Below are 22,066 nucleotides of genomic sequence, written 5' to 3'. Positions count from 1 at the left end.
GGTCTCCAAATCCCGTTCTAGGCAGCTCCTTCCCCCCAGCCTTCCAGCTCCAGTTTGAATTTTCTCATGGCCATTCTTGTGATGAATATTTGAACATCAGTGCGCTGCTTCCATAACCTTAAGTGCCCAGCTTCCTGCTGGGAGCTGAGTCAGTCAAGCTGAATGAAGAGGAAGGACTGTGACCATGGTGATTGACTCACAGGACTTGCATAAATTAAGTTCCATTCATCATCTCAGTTGTCCCGTCAAGCCCTCTGCCCCTTTTCTAAAGGGCAGTGGGATTGTAGGCTGCACGGATGCAGAGAAATGAGAAGAGAAAGGGCACAAGATGGGCCTTAAAAGATGGGGAGATCGCTCCCCCGCAGTAGCATCGTGAAGTAGTTCCATGATGAGAGAAAACTTTTTAGCATGAGGATAGATGACAATTGTGAGACACATTGGTGGCTTTACTAAACTACAGCTCCTGAAACGGATACCCTCACTACAAATTGTGTCTCATCTGATACGATTATGTGACTATATTACCCCTGTCATGGGTTTCTTACCTGGCCCCTCATCCATCTTATTTACATCCCGCAAGCGGTTTTACACGCTGTGTCCTCCCGTAGCTCCTTAACCCCTGGTCGATAAGAACAATATGGTTCCTAATGACATCAGTCAACGATGAGGCATCCCAGAGTCAGGTGACTGGGTGTTGGCAGCAATTGTCGAGTCTCCATGCTGTTTGCCAACCAGGAGCTACTTCTGGGCGATTGATTTCTTAGGGTTAGCACAGCTTTATTGTGTATGCTCAAACTGCGTCACTAAAAGCTGTGGGCTCCGGATCCATAAAAGATGAGCATTCCTGACAGAGAGCCAACGGGTAACAGTGACAAACCTCAGCTGCACCACTCAGAAGGACAATATCCTGTTATTCACTCAACAGTATTTTTGGGTCTCATTTATTGAATTTGAGTAATAAACAAGGAGATTTAGATTAAATAACTAATGACTGTGCCCCAATTTTTTAAAGTGTCTCTCTTCCTCATTAAACTCCATTAAATCATAATCTTGGGTTATAAAAATTTTGTGGTTAACTTTCTTGTTTTTACCACTCAGAAAACAGGAGCTACAGAAAACAGAAAAATCCTCTTCCTAAACCAATATTTTATTATGAAACTGGAATATTATGAATAATTTACAAGTGCTGAAATCATATATATATATATACATATATGTGTGTGTATATGTATGTATGTGTGTATATTGTATATACATATGTGTGTATATATGTATATGTATATGTATATGTATATATATATATATATATACACAATTAAGCCTAAAAACTAAGAAGCATTATCTTTTTACAAAAAGAAATAGAATAAACAGAAAAGATAAAGTATTTGAGCACCATCTCTAAGCAGAAAAGAATTTATTTCAAAACAAGTCAACGATTTTGAGACAGTGGAGACATCTCATTCCCATGGCCCTGAGGAAGTTCCCTATCTCCCTGTATCAGCTACTTTCTGTTGCTATGATAAAACACCATGACCAAAAGCAACACATGCAAAGAGTTCGTTTTGGCTCATGGTTCCTGAGAGTGCATAACATTAAAGAAGCGTGGCAGCAGGTAGGTAGGGTAGGGAGCCAAGAAAGCCACAAGCCAGTGTAGAGAGACTGTATACTCCCAAAGGCCACCCCCAGTGACACGCTTCCATCATCACCTAAAGGTTCCATTAACCTCCTCAAACCACCCTAGCAACAGGAAATGAAGTGGCTCAAATACGTGAGCCTGTGAGACACAGTTCCTATTCAGACCCACCACACTCTTCAAGGATACAGAGAGCGCTTCAGAGCCAAAGGTTCCTTCAGAAAACGGAAGACCTTCTTGTCTTGCTCCTTTTTTCTACTTTCCTTGTGATGTCACTACCATTTAACCAAGTCCACAATCCATAAAACTAAAGGAATCTTCCTGATGTCCTCTCCTCGTGGCTGTCACCTGCTATTTATTGCACACCAACCATGATGACTTTATCTCTTAAATGTTCCTGCATCAGGTTTCACCCTGGGCTTGATTGCGTATGCCTATAATATGAAATATTATCCCTATCTGATTTCCCTGTAAAGGACTGAAACACAATGTAGTCTCCACCAATTAGGGATATCATTTCAAGATGTAAACCCCCTACCTATGTTAATACAATGTTTCCAGGGTCATCCAAGGTCCCAGAGTAATCCTGACACAGTTATCTCTCAGTAACCAGAAACCATAATCGAAGGAGCACCAGCTATGACAGCGTATGCCTTCTTGGCTGGTGAGGTGACTCCGTGGGTAAACACTTGATGTGAAAGCATGAGGACCTGAGCCCCCGTGTATGACATAGTAGCTCATGTGTCTGTATTGCCTATGCTCCTACAGCAAGATGGGAGGTAGAGACCAGAGAATCCATGTAAGTTCATGGGTCAACCAGCCTGATGTGCACAAGAGCAGTGAATGACAGACCTTGTCTCAAGCAAGGTGGGAGGTGAGAACTGACTCCCAAAGTTATCCTCTGACCTCCACATGTGTGTGTCCAAATATCCACACAAATCTCTGTCTCTGTCTCTCTCTGTCTCTCTGTCTCTGTCTGTCTGTCTGTCTGTCTGTCTCTCTCTCTCTCTCTCACATACATACACACACACACACACACACACACACACACATGGAAGGGTGGATAGTCAGCCCATCTTTCTGTTTATCACACCCTCACCCCTAAGTCCTGACATATTGTAACTTTCGCCAGAATATAACATGTTTCTGTGATTCTTTCTTCTGGAGAATATCTTATGCTTTACGTGATAAACTCATATATTTGCCTTAGCTGTCTCCTGCTCCCCCAATGGGATGGCCATAGATAAATGTTCTAACACTTGTGAGGCAGGTACCAGAAAATTAGGAGTCAAAACCAAAACCATCCTTAACTACATAAGGAATTCAAGGACAGCCTGAGTACACAGATCCTGTCTCAAAAAAAGAATTCTGTTCAACCCCACTCTTGTCTTTTTCAGCCTTCTGTAGTTCCACTAAGTCAGTCTACTTGATCCTTCTACCTCTGTGGTTTATATTCTTGCCATATTATGAATAAAGTAATACTTTAATGTTGTTTATAACCATAAGACCATTGACACCTTTGGACCATTAATCTGTTTGTGGGTAAAGATATTTCTTACTGAACTTTTCAGCAATGAAAATGAGAACCTATTATGTGTCTAGAAAAATGAACAGATTTCTCAGGCAACAGGGTCATACATAGGAAGATGTTGGTAATAAAAGAGAGAAAATGAAGATTTGGGGGGGGATAAATTTGGGGAGTATAGCCTGGAACTTAAAGTCTTCCAAAAGAGAAGAGAGAAAACATTAGCAGGGAGATCATCATTTAGAAAATATGTTTTAATATTAATATGGGGCAGCACAACAGTTCAATGGGTGAGGGTGCTTGCAGCTAAGCCTAATGACCTGAGTTCAATCCCCATAGTCTACACAGCAGGATGAGAAAATCGGCACCTGCAACTTGTCCTCCTGCTACACGTGAACGTCATGAGGTGCACATAAAACATACAAATAAATGTTTTATTTTATTATAATCATCAAAGAAAGCTTCTGACAACTGAAATGTATGGATTGTCAGAACAATAAATGAGCAATGAATGGTAAACTGTCTCAACAAGGCAGAATGACTGGCTCATCGTCAACTGAGAGAAAAATGTCGACATTGGGAAGTTTAGGCTTTGCTTTATGTGTTCTACTTCTGTTGCTGGTATTTCATCGTGATGTCTCCTGGGTATTTTAAGGAGTTTTTTTTTTAAAGAAATGCTTCTCTATGATGACATTTTTTTGAGGATCTGAAACATATATCTTATATTTAACCACAGACTCCTGTATGGGGTGCATGGCAATCGCATTTGTCATTCAAAAGAAGAAAGAGTTGATTTCATCTTACATTTCCAGGTCGTTGCCTGTCACTGAGGGAAGGCAAGGTAAACCACTCAAGGCAGAAAGAACCCTGAAGGCAGAAACACAGTGTTAACTCTGACGAGGGAACTTAAAGCCAAGAAAGTGCAAAAGAATCCATGGAGAAAATCTGCTTAAGAGATCGCTCATAAACCCATGCTTAGGTAGCCTCCTTATAAGAAATACCTGCCCAGGGAATGGTGCCACCCGCAGTAGGCTGGGCTCTCCTACATCAATTAATAATCAAGGCTACAGTCCCTATCATCTTACTCCAACACTGAGTCTTTCAAGCACTCCATAATCCAGTGTGTGTGTGTGTGTGTGTGTGTGTGTGTGTGTGTGTGTGTGTGTGTGTGTGTGTGTGTAGTGGAAAATGACATCATTTGATCATTTGCCATAGTTATTTCAAAGTAGTTCACAAACTCAGATATAAAGGCTGAACTTTAAAAACTTTTTTTTTCACTTAAGGAAGCCTATTACAGGCTGGAGCATAGCTCATCAGTAGAGCTCTTACCTTGCTTACATAAGGCCTAATGTTCATCACCAGCACTACAAGGAAAACCAAAACCAGACACAGAGAGAAATGACTACTTATAAAAGAAAAATATAAAGCATCTTATTCATCCCAATTGATAGTTTGTTTTCAATTTAAAAAGTCTCCACAGGCTGGAGAGATGGCTCAGGGCTAAAGTGTTTACCACATAAGCATGAGAACCTAAGTTTCCAGCCCAGAAGCTACATTAAAAACCAGACACAGTAGTATACGCTTCTGTAATCCTACTCGCCCTGCTGGGAGATGGGACGTGGAGACTGGAGAGTCTACAGAAGCATACGGGCCATCTTGCTAATGAAGAAGAGAGACCCAGTCTTAAACAAGGAAGGTGAGGACCAACACCAGAGGATGTCCTCTGTCCTCCATGCACAAACATGTGCCTTCTCACAGTCCAGCTACTACTGCTGCTACTGCTACTAAAACACACACACACACACACACACACACACACACACACACACACACACACACACACAATAAAACTCCCTGAGGAAAACAGTCTGGGAAAAAATAGTTATAATATATGCAAAGCCCAGAGGTTTGAATTCAGAATTATAAAAATTTAACTAGCAAAATAACTAGATAACTTAATGGAAAAATAGGCATGAAACATTTTATTAAAGAAGAATCATGGGGTTTGAAGAAACAGCTCAGAGGTTAAGAGCACCGGTTGTTCTTCCAGAAGACCCACATTTGGATTATAGCACCCACGGGGTGGCTCACAACTGTCTGTAAGTCCAGTTTCAGGGGATCCAACACCCTCTCCTGACCTCTTTGGGCACTTACATAAAGGCAGAACATCCATATAAATAAAAATAAAATGAAAAATGTTTTTTAAAGAAACACAAATGTCCAATAATCACATAAAGTAGTCGTCAGCACCAATGGCTATCAAAAAAAAAAAAAAAGACCAATTAGAGTCATAATGACAACATCCCATGCTGAAATGGCTGACATTAAAGGAGTGAGTACTCGCACTGATGGGGAGGTAGAGCTGGTGAAGTATAATATGGTCGCGATACCTACTTCACCCGTGATAACAGTCTCAGGTCTAGATATTTATTTAAGAGAAGTGAAACTGCATGTCCTCTAAACATCTCTGCATATGAATGTTTACTGTCGTTTCCCTCATGACAGACATAAGCTAGGAACTGCCCCTTGTCCAGCATCAGAACCTATAGATAAGCTGGTGTACGGTCTGGTGTACATTTAAGCAATGAGAAGAAACAGACCATGACTACGTGCAGCAGATGAACCTCAAAACTTCACTGTGGGGAAGAACAGCCAGACACGAAACAGTGTACACTGTACATTTATTTCCACGTACATAAAATACTGGATGAGATAAAGCTGGTGGGTTCCTGATGCCTGGTGTGGGGGTGTTTTTACATGGGAAGGGACGGATGGGTGTGTCTTGTGCCTGGCTGAGCATTGGGGGCACAGATGTACCCATATTTCAGTGTGAGTTAGCTACGAATTTAACACCCGAGCCTTTCGATGTCTGTATATGACAGTGCAGTAACATGCGGACAAAACAGCAGAGCTGGAGTCTTACGTGAGACGTGACAACCTCAGACATCAGACATTTTGGGTGGTTATTATCAGAGGACTGAGTCATGTAACTGTACAATCCAAGTAACAGACCACAAACACTTAGCCAGTGTAAGGTTTAGCATTATCACAGTTCAGTTCATGTTGTCCCTACTTCTTTTATATTTTTCTATTTGAGTTGGAAGTCATTCCCACTAAGAGGCTTACACAGTGCAAAATGTACTAAGCCGAATGTTTATTTTGTTCATGGAACTCTTGATAGTTAAAGGTAGACAAGAGCTGTACATGTCTTTCCCCAGTGACTTCCTCTCTGGGACAAACGCCATAAAGAAACCAGTCTGTGATAGCCTTCCAGAAGGGAATGTCTGCATCTGCGTGATAGAGTTAGTAAGAGAGCTGTCAAAGACCCTGGAAAATAGGGCCTCTAAGGACCTGCGTGCCGAGGGATGGCTAAGTGAGCAATGAAATGCATCCTGGTTAGAGGAAGGCTCCGTTCTCAACCCTCAGCCAGCCCTCTTGGAAGCGAAAGCAGCAAGATACAAATAAGAATAAACACAGCTCCTCCAGCAAGACAAAGGAAGGAAACCTGGAGCAAACCAAACACAAACCATTCCCTGGGCCCAGCTGCCAAAGACGGCCCTAACTGCTCAGGGTGAGAAACAGCCATCGCGAGTCAGCCAAGTAAGCAAGCTGCACACTGCTAAGTAATGTGTCTTTTGTTAGTTGGTAGAATTTGGCATCCCACCACCCCTTACATTTTATGCAAAGTCTGTTATACAGGAAACTTTGCCCAGCAGCAGTGACCTGCCTCCCTACTGAGATTCCCAAGTCCCAGGAAGGCTGATCCCAGGCTCAAAGTCCTATGAATAAATCTCCGTCTTCCCACTTCCCTCGGAGGCACTGCTCTTCCTGCGCTGCTCACTCTAACTGCAACAATCCACGATAGATCCTCTTCCTTTCTCCTGAATAGCATGCTATCTGTGAACATTCTGCTGGGTTCAGCAGAGACATCATAGAGAATGGCTTATATAGTATATGAGCCACATAAATTTATATTAAAACCAACTTACCAGGAAGGAACTCTGACCACACATGGCAAATGCGTTGTCACATCCCATTAGGAACTAATGAGACTGAGCATAGCGTCATATTCTCTTCCACTGAGATAGAGTTTGAGGCCAGCCTGTGATACGTGAGTCCCCGTCTCAAGAAAAGAAAGGAAAGGAGAAGAGAGGAGGAGAGAGGACAAGAGGAGAGGGAAGGGGAGGAGAGGGCAGAAGAGAGGAGGGGAGAGGAGAAAAGAGGGGAGGGGAGGGGAGGGGAGGGGAGGGGAGGGGAGGGGAGGGGAGGGGAGGGGAGGGGAGGGGAGGGGAGGGGAGGGGAGGGGAGGATTTAAAGAATTAGATGGAGAAGCCAGACCACAATTCATCCCATCAGCCATAGTTGTTGAGTCTGTCACTATGTATTATAATGCTAAATACTGGCCCCTAAGATCTGTTTGCTCCCCCCAAGAGAAGATCTTCAAGTACACCAAGAGATGTTATGTAACCTTGCCCCTCAAGTTATCCCTGACTGGTCAATAAATTTGGTTCAAGGGCTTGGGGTCTGAGATAGAGGCCACAAGAAGAGAGAAGAAGAAAGAAGACACCATGGGACAGATGAGTCCTGAACTCATAGTCATGAGGACCAGCTTTTAGAGTAGACGTGGCCCAGATGGAACATGGCAAGTGATATCTCAGGGTTACTGATAGGAAAATAGACAAATTAGCATAGAGAGTTGATATCTGCCCAGCTCTAGTGCTTTAGGCTTATTATAAATATAAAGGCTTTGTGTCTCTTATTTCGGAACTAAATGATCTAAGGTTGGATAGAATCCCCAAATAATATTTACCACGATATATAGTAATAAGTTTAATCTACCCTTACAGGAAAAAGAAAGACAATGATGCATTACATTGAGATCTAGGATTTAAAAAATAAAAAATAAAAAAAATAAAAACGACTTTGTCTCTACAATGGAGATCAAGGTAAGAGGAGCCATGGCAGGATCCAGTAGAGGGATGGTGCAGCCTGCATCAACCAGGACCAGAAGGGTTGGATGAACAATGAGCTTGTGACAGGAATAGGGATGGGGAACAAAGAGAGCCTAGAGGTGCTCAGAGATGCCTGGATGCTAAGAGAAGTAAGGGCTCTGTCTGAAGGGCAGAGGTTCAAGAGATTCTGTTTGTTCTGACACAGTTAACTCTTTAGGCTATTTCCCAAAGGATAAAAATATCTCACTAAATGCACACATGCACATATGCACACAGGCAAGCAGACACACCACCCAGAAACTGCCAACAGACCATCAACTAACTGCGGGTCCCTGGCTTCCTTTCTTCTGGGGCCCTCTGATCCTCAGCAGATGATAAAGAGACCGAAGACTTAGTCTAGCTGCCGACATGTCCTTGTAATTTTGCTGTAATCCGTGCTGCTTTGCCAGTTCTCCCTGAAATTACGTCAGCAGGCAGCTCCTCCTCAACATTGTCTGGGATACAGGACTTTAATGTCTTTCTCTTGTATTATTCTATTATCATTATAACAATTATTGCTGTTGTTTATTTTTAATGTTATTTTGTAGTACAGGGATGGAACTCAGGGCTCCGTGCTTGCTAGGTGTGATGGTGAATTTTGTCAGCTTGATTGGATTAATAAGTTCCTGGGTCATTAATGAGGCATCTTTTTGTGTGGGTATGTGAAGCAATTCCTGAATAGATTATCTGAGGGAGGAATATGGATGACACATCTCATCTGCTAGGGTTCCTCACTGGATAAAAGGGATAAAAACAGAGCCAGTTGAGCTTCCTGGTCCTACCAAGGTGTGAGTCACACTCACCGTGAGTCACACTCTACTTGGTCACTGACTGAGAGCCAACTCTGCCACATGGCTTCCCTAAACCCTAACTGACAATATCCCTTCAAATCAAGAGCCCCAAAAATTCCTTCCTTCCTTAAACTGTTCCTGTCAGGCATTCTGTCATAGAAAGAAGAAAAGGAGATAGGGTATCAGGCAAGCATCTTAGCTCTGAACTATGTCCCTGTCCTTGAATTGGATGGTTCTTGTCTTGCTGGCTTTCCATGTGTCCTTTGGCTATATAGGAGATTCTTCTGCACTCCCACACCCTGGCTACCCAGCTTGTACCAGCCAGGAATTGGCTTTACTCTCTTGTTCTTAAAAATCTATGCATGCCCACCAAGTTAGAGCCAACCTTCCCAACCCCTCTCCATGGTCCCCAGAGGAGTTTTTCTTCATACAAATGATTACAAACTCAGCCTCTCTCTTTTTCTCAGAATTCCTACCACATAACAGATGCCAACTAAAAAAGAGAAAGAGGGCATAGTGTTTTCTTCCTTTGGAAGCTGGTCTCAGCTCAATCAATTTGCCATATTTAACATTCAAATTTTATGCATATGCTAATAACATGTCATTAAAATTCATCAGTATTCTGACATCTTTCAGTTTCATTTCTTCTCCTATGTTTTACAATTCCTGCTAAATTCTATTAAGTATTAAATTGTAAGTACAATTATTTGCCAGCAAATTTCTGTATTCTATCAACATCTGAGAAACAGAGAATTTGAATACTAAAAATTTCCAGCCTTTGTTGTATTTTGGCCTTGCATAGCTCAGAATTCATGTTGTTGGGTTTTTTTTCCACATTCATTAACCTCAGGGTGCTTGTATGTGCTGCTGAACAGGGCATCCAATACCCTCTGCTTCAGAAATGCCTAGAGAACCTGCAGTATCAGAAAGCTAAGGACTTGGGCAGCTTTGCTCCTGGGACACAAAACTTCCCTCTACATATTATTCCTGGATGATTTGGGCAGCCACTTTTGTTTTCACATTTGGGATGTTCAGGGGCTCATTAACTATCATGCAAGTAACCTAACTGTCACAAAGTAGGTGTGTATATGGGCAGGGGATAATTTTTGGATTTAACTTAAATACTGTGAATGTCTCATTACTTTCACCCCTACATTTCGGCTTGAGGTTCAGAAACAAAACTTCATGTCCACTCTTAAATGTTAATCTTTAGTTCTCCTCACACAGTGGGACCTCCATTGTCTCGACTCCTCTGGACTATGTGTGTGCAGTGCCATGACCCCAGCTCTCCCTCATTGGGTAGCCCTGCTTTCTCTCCCTCAGTTTTTCAGACCCAACTGCCATCCTAGAAGCCCTCCAATCTCAGCTCCCCACATCTTACTGTCATATTGTAGAGCAACTGCTACAGAACCTGAGTCTTCCCATAGCCCAGAAGCAGGAGGAGGATACCACAAAGCTAGGAGTCTTCTGTAGCCACCTTTGGCCTGACAGCAAGCAACTCACTCTAACTATTTTTAACACTATTTGAGTAGTTTTAAGCTTGGGAGAAACCTAAAGTCATTTTATCTACATCTTGATACAAAATTAAGACTTTTCAGTCATACACTGATTGAGTTTGAGGTTAAGTCATGGCCGTTACAAATAACCTTGTCACACCACAAATAATGTGTTCTGCCGAGAAATATTTTATCAGTTCTTTATTTTTTACCATTTGAAGAACTAAAGGGCGAGTGGTGTGCAGACTTCCTTTAAAGAGCATTTACTATGCTATACAAGGAAACGTTAGATGTCCTGTTCTGTAACCTTCCAGCTACTGCACACACCTAGACTTGGTTTGCACAGATGCTAATCATTGACCAATGATTTCAGTGGGTCCTGAAAATTTGAACACAGAAGTCTGTTCTGCCTTCAGGACAATTTAAAAATAACCAAAAAGGAAGCAAAAGTAAAAATCAACTTGTCCCAGCCACTAAATAGTGTTTGGTTGTGTCTCCTGCAGACATACAGAAGGAGTAAGGGAACCATCAGTCTTGCTCAGCTCTGATCAGTGCCAGCTACAATAATGGCTGCCTGGGGGGCTGTGGTCACTGGTGCTATAGTGGCCCAAATGTAATGGATGTAACCAGTACTTTCTGATTACATTTAAGCCCCACTCCAAGAGATAAAACCCATGCCTGGAGCCATTATTAGACCAAGAACCTATGGCTAAACAGGTTATAGCCCCTAGGAGGGAAAAAACCCTACCATTATTCTGCTAAACTGATATCTTAAAGGGACTCCAGATGACATCATTACACCCATAAACTAATTCTCTCTTAATCCTCATTAGAGAAGCTCCCATCTAAAATACACGAGGATTACCACAGAGATCCACAACTAGACAAGGTACAGGAAATAAGAGAATAGATTGCTAAATTCTGAATAGAACATATCATTTATATGTTGCATATGGTGAAAATATGGATAGTCTCCTCCACAGGGATCATTGTAGAAGACGCGGTAGAAAGAATATAAGGCCCACGGGAAAATAGATGAAGAAACGGTGTGTTCTAGACATGGTGGGGAAACTGCACACATGACCTCACATTGGTTGTGAGAGTGTGCACCAGAAGGGAGTCAACACCAAAGCCCATCTCTAGCTGTTTAAATATTGACGGTTTGCTGCTGGGATGGTAACGATGCTTTTCTCTAAGAGGGTTAGCTGACCTGGTAAGCTGACCATGCCCCAGGGGAGGCCACATATCCCAGAATATTTAAGAAGGAAAAATTACTCTTGATGGGTTAGTTTTTGTGAAGGACATAAATTTGGGTGGATGGGCAAGAAAGATAGGTCAGGGAAGAGCTAGTGGGCCAGGGAACATGGTCAAAACACAAAACACATTTTACAACATTCCCATAATGGAAATCTTAAAGTATGTATATTTTTAGTGTGAGATATATATACATGTATATGTATATATCTATATATATGTATGCATGTATGTGTATATATGTGTACATATATATATATATATATATATAGAGAGAGAGAGAGAGAGAGAGAGAGAGAGAGAGAGAGAAGGGGGAGAGGGAGAGAGAGAGAGACATATTTATGAAATTGCTTAACTGTAGCAATGTACTTAACAGTAAATCCCTGACCTAATTATTGCTATAAACTCATTACCTCAGCCTCTACTTTCACACGCCCAGTGAAAATATAAACCCTGCACCATTACAAATTCCAACTGCAGCCGAATACATCCAATTATAATCAGTTGCGTGAAATCCCGCTCTGCATTAGGCATAATTAACCATGTGATAATAATCAGTATAATAACATTTAATGTGCTGCGGTAGCATTTATAAACTGCTTGTGTGGATTCTAGAAAATAGAGTACGCTTCAGTGCCAAGCATCACTGTCAGTAACCCTTTCCTGGTTGAGATTTCATGCCTGCTCCTTACTAGAGAACTTTCCATATGCCTACTTGAAAATGAAAATTTGCATTTGCCTAAGGACATTATGTTTGTTATTAATTCTAAAAGTCTCTCCCTTTATGGAAATACCATTTACGTTCAGAATCTTGAATAAATTCACCCTCATATGCTGACACCCCAGGAGAGAACCCATTACTGACACTTTCTAAAATGTTAAGTATTCCCCAAGTGGCTGAGATTTTTGCTGACATACTAGAGAGATTTAATAATTTTTAATTAGTGCACCTGCAGTTTAAGTCAGATATCACATCTGGGCTATCTTAATAGTGAAATTTCTGTTGTATCCTTACCCCAAAAAAAAAATGAGATCCACGTCCATTCAATGGGAAAAACATTGTTTTATTTTAACACATGTGATTCTTTTTTTAGAATTTTTATGGATATGTAGTCACTGTACATAAGTACAGGTCTTACAAACACATTTTCATAAAGCTTACCATATACTTCAGTGCACGCCCCCTTTCTTTCCACTCCCTACCCTCATTACTTACATTCATAAACTCAGCATTCTCTCTTTCTACTTTGGGATTTTTATACACATGTACAATTTTATACATGCAATATTTGTCTGTCTTTAATCTGCCTTGTTTTGCTTAAAATGTTTGAAAGCTGGTGGTGTCTGTTTTCCAGAAAGTGATATGATCCAATTATTTATAGCTGAATGAAACTCCATTGTGTGCACATACACTATCATCCACTCTTTTCTTGATGGACATTGTACTGGCTGGGTTTGTGTGTCAACTTGACATAAGCTGGAGTTATCACAGAGACAGGAGCCTCCCTTGAGGAAATGCCTCCATGAAATCCAGCTGTAAGGCATTTCCTCAATGAGTGATCAAGGGGGAAGGGCCCAGCCCAATGTGGGTGGTGCCATCCCTGGGCTAGTAGTCTTGGGTTCTATAAGACAGCAAGCTGAGCAAGCCAGGGGAAGCAAGCCAGTAAGCAGCACCCTCCAAGGCCTCTGCATCAGCTCCTGCCTCCAAGTTCCTGCCCTGTCTGAGTTCCAGTCCTGACTTCCTTTGGTAATGACCAGCAATGTGGAAGTGTAAGCTGAATAAACCCTTTCCTCCCCAACTTGCTTCTTGTTCATAGTGTTTTGTGCAGGAATACAAACCCTGACTAAGACAGGCACCCAAGCTACTTCTATAATTTAGCTATTGGAAGAGTACAGCAATAACGCAGATACGCAGGAGTCTCTATGCTGTTCCAACATGGGAAAAGTATACATGGATCATGTGGTGATTTTATTTTTAGCCTTTTGAGGAGCCTCTGGACTCACTTACAGAGTGGTTCACAAGTTTACGTTTCTACCAGCAGTGAGTAAGGCTCCCTTTTCCCATATTCTCAGCATCCTTTTTTATACTTCATTTTAATGCCAGCCACTCTGCATGTGGTGAAATGAACTCCCGGTCTTGGCTTAATTGCGGTAACCATTTTTATTGTCCTTTTCCTCTCTGTAATTCTGAGGTCAATTAGGACAGATACAAAGTAGCATTCTCAACCTTCATGCTCTCTGCTCCTCTGGGCTAACTTCACTTGCATCATTTTATGACAATACTCACTAGAAGTCGAAGTGGTTATTTTGCTAGAATGAAGAAGACTAGAAACTCTATGACTTGGCCAAAGTTAATTGACTGTTCTATGATTTATTGGGCATTGAAGTCATGAGTCTAGACAGCACCTCATCAGTAAGGCTTAGAACGCTCTCCACAGGTGTCTAACAGCATTAGCTCTTGCTGGGTTTCGGCGGTGTTTTCATTACAATCACACTTACATGGTTTTTTTTTTCAACTCTTGTTTGTTTGGCTTCTTTGCTTGTGTGTGTGTGTGTGTGTGTGTGTGTGTGTGTGTGTTGCTGTCATATAACGCCAGGGCCAGCCATATGCATGCCTGGCTGACACTCTAACACAAAGTCCACCCATAACCCTGTTTCATGAGAACCTGACTGGCATTCTCTCTGACTGTTTACAACTGTACTTTTAAATGGTACTCTGAGTAAAATGTTTTCTTGTTTGTGAGTTTTTGTTTTGTTTTGTTTTGTTTTGTTTTGTTTTGTTTTGTTTTGGTCAGTGCTAGACCTAGAGTCTTCTGCCTACTGAGTTAGGCCTCTGTTAAGGAGCTTTATTCTCGGTTCTGTTTTAAGACAAGGCCTCACCATGTAACCCAGGCTAGCCTCGCCTTCACAGTGTAGCCCAGGCTGGCTTCAAACTCACAGTCCTCCTGCATTGTTTTCCAACTCCTGATATTATAGGCATTCACCACCTCACCCAGCTTTGAGGTTGCTTGTTTGGTTCTTTATTACGTTGTACAGAGAACTAAACCTACACTTGTGTGTCTGTGCTGTGCAAATGTGCTGCTGCCACCGAGCTATATATCTGCCCCTTAATAAACTCCTAGCTATCCAGCCTTTCTAGGTTGAGTGCTCTGTCACATCATATATGCCACCACTTCGTGTTCAGAAACTCAAAACTGGCAGAGAATATCTCTCAGGATACTTTCCATTTCGTCTTCCCAAAATGAGAGTGGAAATCCACAGGATGACACCTGCATCTAAAAGGCTTTTCAGCTGATAGCCAGATTATGCAGACTACCACCCTTCACCCTTCGGAGGAGAAATCTAGATTGCCAGAGCTTGGTTCACTAGGGAAAGAACTGGCATGACCAAAGAAAGCCATTCACATTTCATCTGTGCTGGGAAGAAGAAGCAGGGAGGGATAAATAGGAAAGCCAAAGGGCTCCCATCTCAGATACAATCTCGTGTCATGGCCTCAGTGACTCACCTGTGTGTCTACAGAGAATGAAGGTGGTATCACCGAGAAGTTTCTCTCTTCTTTGAGTGTAAAAAGAACTATCAAGGATTTAGATAGCGTTCCCATTTTCCCAGACAGTGTCTCCCTATGTATTCCGGTGTGGTGGTTTGAATGAGAAATGATCCCCATAACTTTAGGCATTTGTGTGCTTGGATTCAACATGGTGGCATTTCTTATGGAGGTTTGTGTAATGCTGCCTTGCCGGAAGAGGTCTGTGAGAAGGCTTTTGAATTAAAAGGCCTCTTCTATTTTATTTGCTCTCTCTGCTTTGTGCTTGTGGCTCAAGATGTGACCTCTTACTCCTGCAACCAAGCCTGCTGCTTGCTGCCATGCTTCCCATCCATGGTGATTCCTCTGTAACTGTAAGCCAAGATAGACCCTCCCTTCTGTAAGTTATCTTGGTCATGATGTTTAATCACAGCAACAGAAAAATAATGAATATACTCAGGCTAGCCTTGAACTCAAAATCTTCCTACCTTGTCCTCTTGAGTGGCAATATTGCAGGTATGCATGCCACGTCTGGCAGGACCCTACTCAAATCCCTAGTTTATTTGCTACTGTTTATAAATGATGGTGGCTGATACCAAAATGAAGCCAAAAGAAAATGAGGAAACTATATGAAAGCACCACGGTTCTTTTACCCTCAGAAAGAGAGCATATGGCTCATGAATATTGAAATGAGAGGCAGGAGCAGGAATGTTCTATCCTGGGGGAGGAGACTTCTCACCTGCTCTCTGTTCTGAAATCCTCCAAAGCCCTCCCTTATGCCAGAAATATCTGTCTACTGTGGACCAAGCCCTGTGCCAGAGACACAAGCATAAATAATGCATGATCTCTGCTCTCACAAGACTTGCATTTTAATTAGAGAAGCTAACTGAAGTAAATACAGACTAACTACAGGGTGCTGTGATAATTGCCAAAAGTATACCACGGAGGAAACAAAGGTTGGAAGGCAAGAGACACAGTCAGATAAAAATAAAAACAAGGCAAAATATGCAGAACTACTACATGTGGTGGTCAGCCTGACCAAGCCCATGCAGAGGCTGAACACTTCATATGGCCACAGTGCAACAAGCCCATTAGAGAGGATTGTGAGTTTGTGATATAAGAAGAAAGGCAACGATGAGCTCCAACTGGTGACCCTGCACTTTTCTTCTGTCTATCATTCCATTCTGTACTCTCATCTCTCCTCATCCACCCAGCTACAATGTAACCACTACTCACAAGTATTCTCCACTATTTCCCCTGTCTTGCCATACCACATCTCAGAGCAAAAGACAAACTGGATTAGATTCACTCTTCTTTGTCGTGCACAGGTGCCACTTTCCCTGGAAAGATGTGAATAAATGGCGGTTCACCTCAGATAGGACACAGGTAACTAAGGTACAGGCAAAGGAGCTGTCCCATCCGAGTCTAGATTTGTGGACCACTGGACTTTTTGACAGGAGTGGGGTAGAGTGGTTACTAGCAGAAGCTACACTGGCAGCTGCTGTGTTAGAAAGCCCACTCCTGCATGGGAGAAAACTCATGAAAGCAACATCCGTGGAGTCCCTGTGCACCGAGAGGCAACTCAACAGGGCAAAAATGTCTTCACTCTACCAAAAGCACTCGTAGTGTCTCCCCACTAAAGAAAGCATGCAGAAGGTAGGAACGGTGCCGACCCTGAAAGATGTCACATTCTAGGAATAATGATTAGAATCTAAAGGACTTGAAACAAGACACCGTTGGAACATAGGGTGTGTTACATTTACAGTAGACAATTCTCAGAAGCAAAATGAACGTGGCCTGAAAATATGTTTACTAATATTTTTGTTTTTTTTAAATAAAATGTACACAGTACCCTAACTTCTGTTAAGCTCTATGTCCTATAGATCTCATGCCTTCCAACAACACCACGGGGTTATGATCAAGCCTTACCATGTGAAGCTATGAGAGACAAGCCAGCACATACTACAGCAGTAACATACAAGAAAACTTTTCTAGAGAAGGCATATTTGACAATAAAGAATAAAAAAATACAAGGAAATTGTTCCTGGTTCTGAACAGGAATAGATGGTACCTGGACCTTGAAGAATATATGCATGTGTGTATTAGACAATAAAGGAAGAATGATATTTCTACTCACTGTTCTCTATCTCACTGATAAATTACCATACTTCTTAGATACTTATGATATTTTTCATAAGTTTAATCAAATTGTTTATAACTCCCAGGGCTCTGGGTTCCTAGAAGTGGTCCTGATACTATTCGCCTGCCTGTTGGTTTGGATCTCTCTCCTCTGTTCCTTACAACCTATATAGTAGTATAAATAGGACATCTGTCTCTCCAAAGCCTGAAAGAATGATAGGAAAACTTCATCCCTGATAATGCAGCAATATGACTGCTTAAGCAAGATCCCAACAATGACAGCATCAATCGAGATGCTGATATAGAGCAGGGAAAGCCCGTGGGGCCCCACCCCTGGATGAATAACTACTGGTAACTAAGAACCTGGATGAATAACTACTGGTAACTAAGGACCTCCTAGGAAGGTAGAACTAGCTTCTCGCAGGGGTGAGACCCTACTTGCTTATCCAGTAGAAAGTAGCCAACCCTGAAATCATATACATACAAGCAACACTAAATTGACTCAACATATTATATTCATACATCTATAAATATATATGTAACAATAATAAAATGGCAATTAATTTGAAAGAAAGTGGGGTGGGTCATGAGAGGAGCAGGAAAGAGAGGACATGAGAGGTGTTGGAGGCAGAAAGGAAAGAGAGAAATGATGTAATTATATTTCAATTAAAATTCTTAAAATGTTTAAAGTGTTCCACTTTACTTTTTCAAAAAAAAAACCTACTTTAGATGGATATTTCAAAAACCATGGATATTTCAAATTATTCTATATATAGCTACTGTCTTGTTGCTGTAATAAAATGTCTGTCCTAAGAACTTAAGAGAGGAAAGACTTTTCCTGGCTCACAGTTCAAGGGACTACAGTCCATCCTGGTGGAGAAGGCACACCAAAGCAGCTTTGGTTATGGTGGTAGGAGTTTGCTTATAATTTTTCAAACCAGAAAGCAGATACAGGGAAGGAATTGGGGCTGAACTATAAACCATAATGCCTGCTCCAGCGGCTCAGTTCCTCCGGCATGATTCTACCTCTTAAGGTTTCCAAGACTCTCACGATTGCATGAGCAGCTGAAGACCAAGTATTCGAACACATGAGTCTGTGGGGGAACATTTCACATTTCCTCTACTAACAAACAAAAGTGTCCTATTTCGGCCATTTCCTGTCATCTTCAATGTGCCATGATACAAGGGACCAGGATGATCTTGTGTCAATTCTTGCCTTTCCTTAAATCAGTGGTTCTCAACCATCCTAATGCTGAGACCCTTTAATACAGTTCCTTATGTTGCAGTGACCCCCTAAACCACAAAATTATGTTCATACTACTTCATAACTGATTTTGCTACTGTTATGAATCATACTGTAAATATCTGTGTTTTCTGTTAGTCTTTGGGGGTTGCAACCCACAGGTTGAGAACCGCTGCCTAAACAAACACAGATTCTAGTCTCAAAAAAAAACCTGGAAGAAAGACCTCTTTTAAGTATTTATCAGTGGATCATTCCTTGGCTGAAAATAAACTTGAACATCAACAGCATGCAATAGAGTTGCTTCATTCTACACAGAATACAGGCAAGAGCCTAGAACATCTGCCCTGTTGCCTCTCGTGCCCCCTTCTTTCTCTTAACTCTCACTGGTATAAACCACACATGACCTCATCAAAAATACTTTCTCTATTTCTATTGAAACTGCTTCCACCCAACCCTGTTTCTCTACCGTCTAAAGTTATGCTCTTATCCTACCCAGTAATTCTGTTTTCCTCTAGTCTCGTTCCCATTTGAATGTAAGCTTACTGAAGTTGAAGCCTTCATCATTTTTATTGTTACAACTTCATTACCTAAAACAGTTCCTGAAACATGGTATAGGCATTTATTAAATATTTACTGAGCATGATAAAGTAACATGTGCCAAGAAGTAGTGTGGCCATAGACCTATGGAAACACAGGTGAGATTCAGTTGTTTCCATCAGCCATTCAAATGCATCCTGCACATGAGTTCCAGACGAAATCCTTTTTGGTGTGCTAAGTTCAGCCCAATGTTTAGAATCTTAGACTCTTCACATTTACTATACAATATATTCCATGCCTTTATACACAAACTTCCTTCTGTACAAGCAATTCAGTTCTATCCTTCAGGAGATGCTAGTGTGTTCTAAGTCTCCATTTTGATGTCTCAAAACCCCAAAAGTATCCCTGGCTTTCTCCCAAATTCTTGTAGCATCAGCAGCATCTACCAGTCCTGAGCAGTTTCTTTAGTGGATTGTCAGTTTATATTTCATTGTATTTCTACTCAAAGGACTATGGACTAGCTGGGTAGGACAAATGGACAAATGGACAAATGGACTAGCTGGGTAGGACAAATGTTTTTGTATCAATCATAGAGTTATGACTGTAGAGATGGCTCAGATGGTAAAGTGCTTGCCACACAAATGTGAGAACCTGAGTTTAATCCCAGTGCCTATGAGAAAAAAAAAATCCTAGCCAGAGTTATGAAACCAGAGACAGGAGGATCAATGAGACTTTGCTAGTCAATCAACCAAGCCAAATCAAAGATCTCTAGATTTGGTGGGAGACCTGCCTCAAAAAGAATATGGAGAGTGGTTGAGGCACACACGCACCACACACACACACACTACAGAATTAGGGCTGTTGTAGGCATCTAATAAATTAACTAATGTGTGGACATGTATACTATACATAAGTCATAAGTGCTACTGTCTCTGACTCTGATATTATATGAGGAGCAGGGTCAGCAACTGGGAGCTATTTTGAGTCAAGATTGGTTACAGCTTGAATATCGTAGGTAGAATGTGATTCAATTGGAAACTTACATTCCTTAAAATGACATGGCATAGACTCAAAAGCCAGTTTTACAGATGAAATTTATAAATATATAGTACTCAGAACAGAAAGTGTAGAAATAAAGAAGAGAGAACTCCTTCTCTGGTCTCTTTTTCCCCAAACTCAGGGACAGATGTATAAAGTTCCCTGGTAAGTTGTTCAGTATGAAAATATGCTCATTAATTCTTTCTTCCTGCCTTTACTCCTCAGAGTGAGTTCAGAACATCAAGACATTGATCCTCAGCCAATATGAAACCCTTCATTCCTCAACTCTGCATGCTTATTAAGCACTGATGAAGGCACAGAATATTGCTTTGATCTTGCAGGTTATGTCTCCATACCCAGCACCCCACAATGTCTCTGGAGTCCTCAGAGGCACTGCCCCAGAAGGACAACAGATGTCATCCTCATGTTTCCCTAATGCTCCTTCTCTTCAACCTGATTTTGTTTGCTCTTTTAACTCTTTTTAGAAAGAGAACAGTATTCTTGGCTCAAAAATATGGGTTTGCTTTATTTTGCATAAGTTTGCATAATGAAGCAATAACTCAAAATATGGGCAAATAAATTCATCAGTCAACCTAAGTCATTGTATTTAAGTTTGACGTGGGTAGTACTACACATGAAAAATATCTATAATTTTTAAGGTAATCACAGTCTGGATCAAGAAGGAGTAAGAGTCTTCTGAAAGGGCACAGTCTACCAAGCTTGTAAGAGCCCCTGGAGTTAGTCTGTTTTCACTAAACAGCTCTACAGTGTGTGAACTGGGACTCTTCTCTTCCACCAGAGCTACTGATGGCAAATGTAGCTCACATGTGACACCTCCAGAGGAAGCATTTATTAATGTCTTCGTTTTGAGGCCCTAGCATTTTTTTCTGTGCACAGTCGAGTAATCCTTCTTTTCATTCGAAACTATTGTATTTTTTTTCACTACGCCATTAGACAATTTTTTTCCTAAATGTGTGACTTAGCATTGCTCTCCAATAAAATCACCTATGGTGTCCATCCCAGTGCTTTGGGAACATAATCTACAAGTCTGAAATTTCAGCAAGGGGCCTAGATACTTCCCACTGACATGAAATTTTTGATCCATTCCTGTATGAACACACACACACACACACACACACACACACACACACACACACAACCATGTAACAAGCACATCCCTCCTTCTGAGAGAAAGCTGCACTAAGCATCTATTGGAACATAGAATTTTTCTTCTGCATCAGTCATTGAGAGGAATGATGACTGACCTGGAGGAGGGTGGCCAATCACTGGGAAATGATGGAAAATTGTAACACATTTCTGAAAATCTGCTTCTCATTTTCATTCACTGGCAAATATATCTGATTAAGAGTCAGGATCCTCCATAGTCTGTAATTCTCCTACATTCCCATCTGGAAATGGAACATATTTGAGCCACATGGTTCCTTCTGACTTCAAGAGGCTAAGCATGTGGAAATGCTTGAATGTACATAGAGAAGAACTGTCTACAATGTCAAGTATTTGAAAGTTTTAGGAATTAATAAAGTACTACAGATCACAGTTGAACCAAGTAAGTACATTAACTACATGAAATACTTAGACATTTTTCTACTCTCTACTGCTGAGAACAAATTTTACAAGTCCAGTTGTTGTTGTAGCTGGGTTTTGTTATTTTTATTGCTTCTGTTTTAGAATCTTATGCATGAGTACAATGTATTTTCATACTTTCCACATACTCTAATTATTCTTCCCATGTTCCCACACACCAATATCAGAAATTATATATATCCAGTTAGAATGTGGGCATGACCAGCTTATCAGGAGTCTTTGTTCTTATTGTAGTACATGATTTTAATATTTTCAAACAGAATGATTATTTTAAGATATAGTTCATTGTTA

General features: G+C 41.2%; 1 long non-coding RNA gene across 5 annotated transcripts in view; it reads right to left on the bottom strand.

Moving 5' to 3' along the window:
* Gm30524 overlaps positions 1 to 7,279 on the bottom strand; it is a 90,389-nt gene extending 83,110 nt beyond the window's left edge. For 3 of the 5 annotated variants that reach the window (XR_378116.2, XR_869562.2, XR_378115.3), the window contains exon 1: positions 546 to 927. This is a non-coding gene — a long non-coding RNA (predicted gene, 30524). Of the gene's footprint in view, positions 1 to 545; positions 928 to 7,147 lie in introns of those variants that run through there. The other 2 variants (XR_869563.2, XR_001785403.1) reach the window with 1 other exon arrangement.
* Between the last annotated feature and the right edge of the window lie 14,787 nt (positions 7,280 to 22,066).

The sequence above is a fragment of the Mus musculus genome, chromosome 6 (genome assembly GCF_000001635.26).
Source record: "Mus musculus strain C57BL/6J chromosome 6, GRCm38.p6 C57BL/6J".
Classification (NCBI taxonomy): Eukaryota; Metazoa; Chordata; class Mammalia; order Rodentia; family Muridae; genus Mus; species Mus musculus.
The sequence above is the reverse complement of the archived record's forward strand: the minus strand, read 5'-3'. Positions and strand labels throughout refer to the sequence as shown.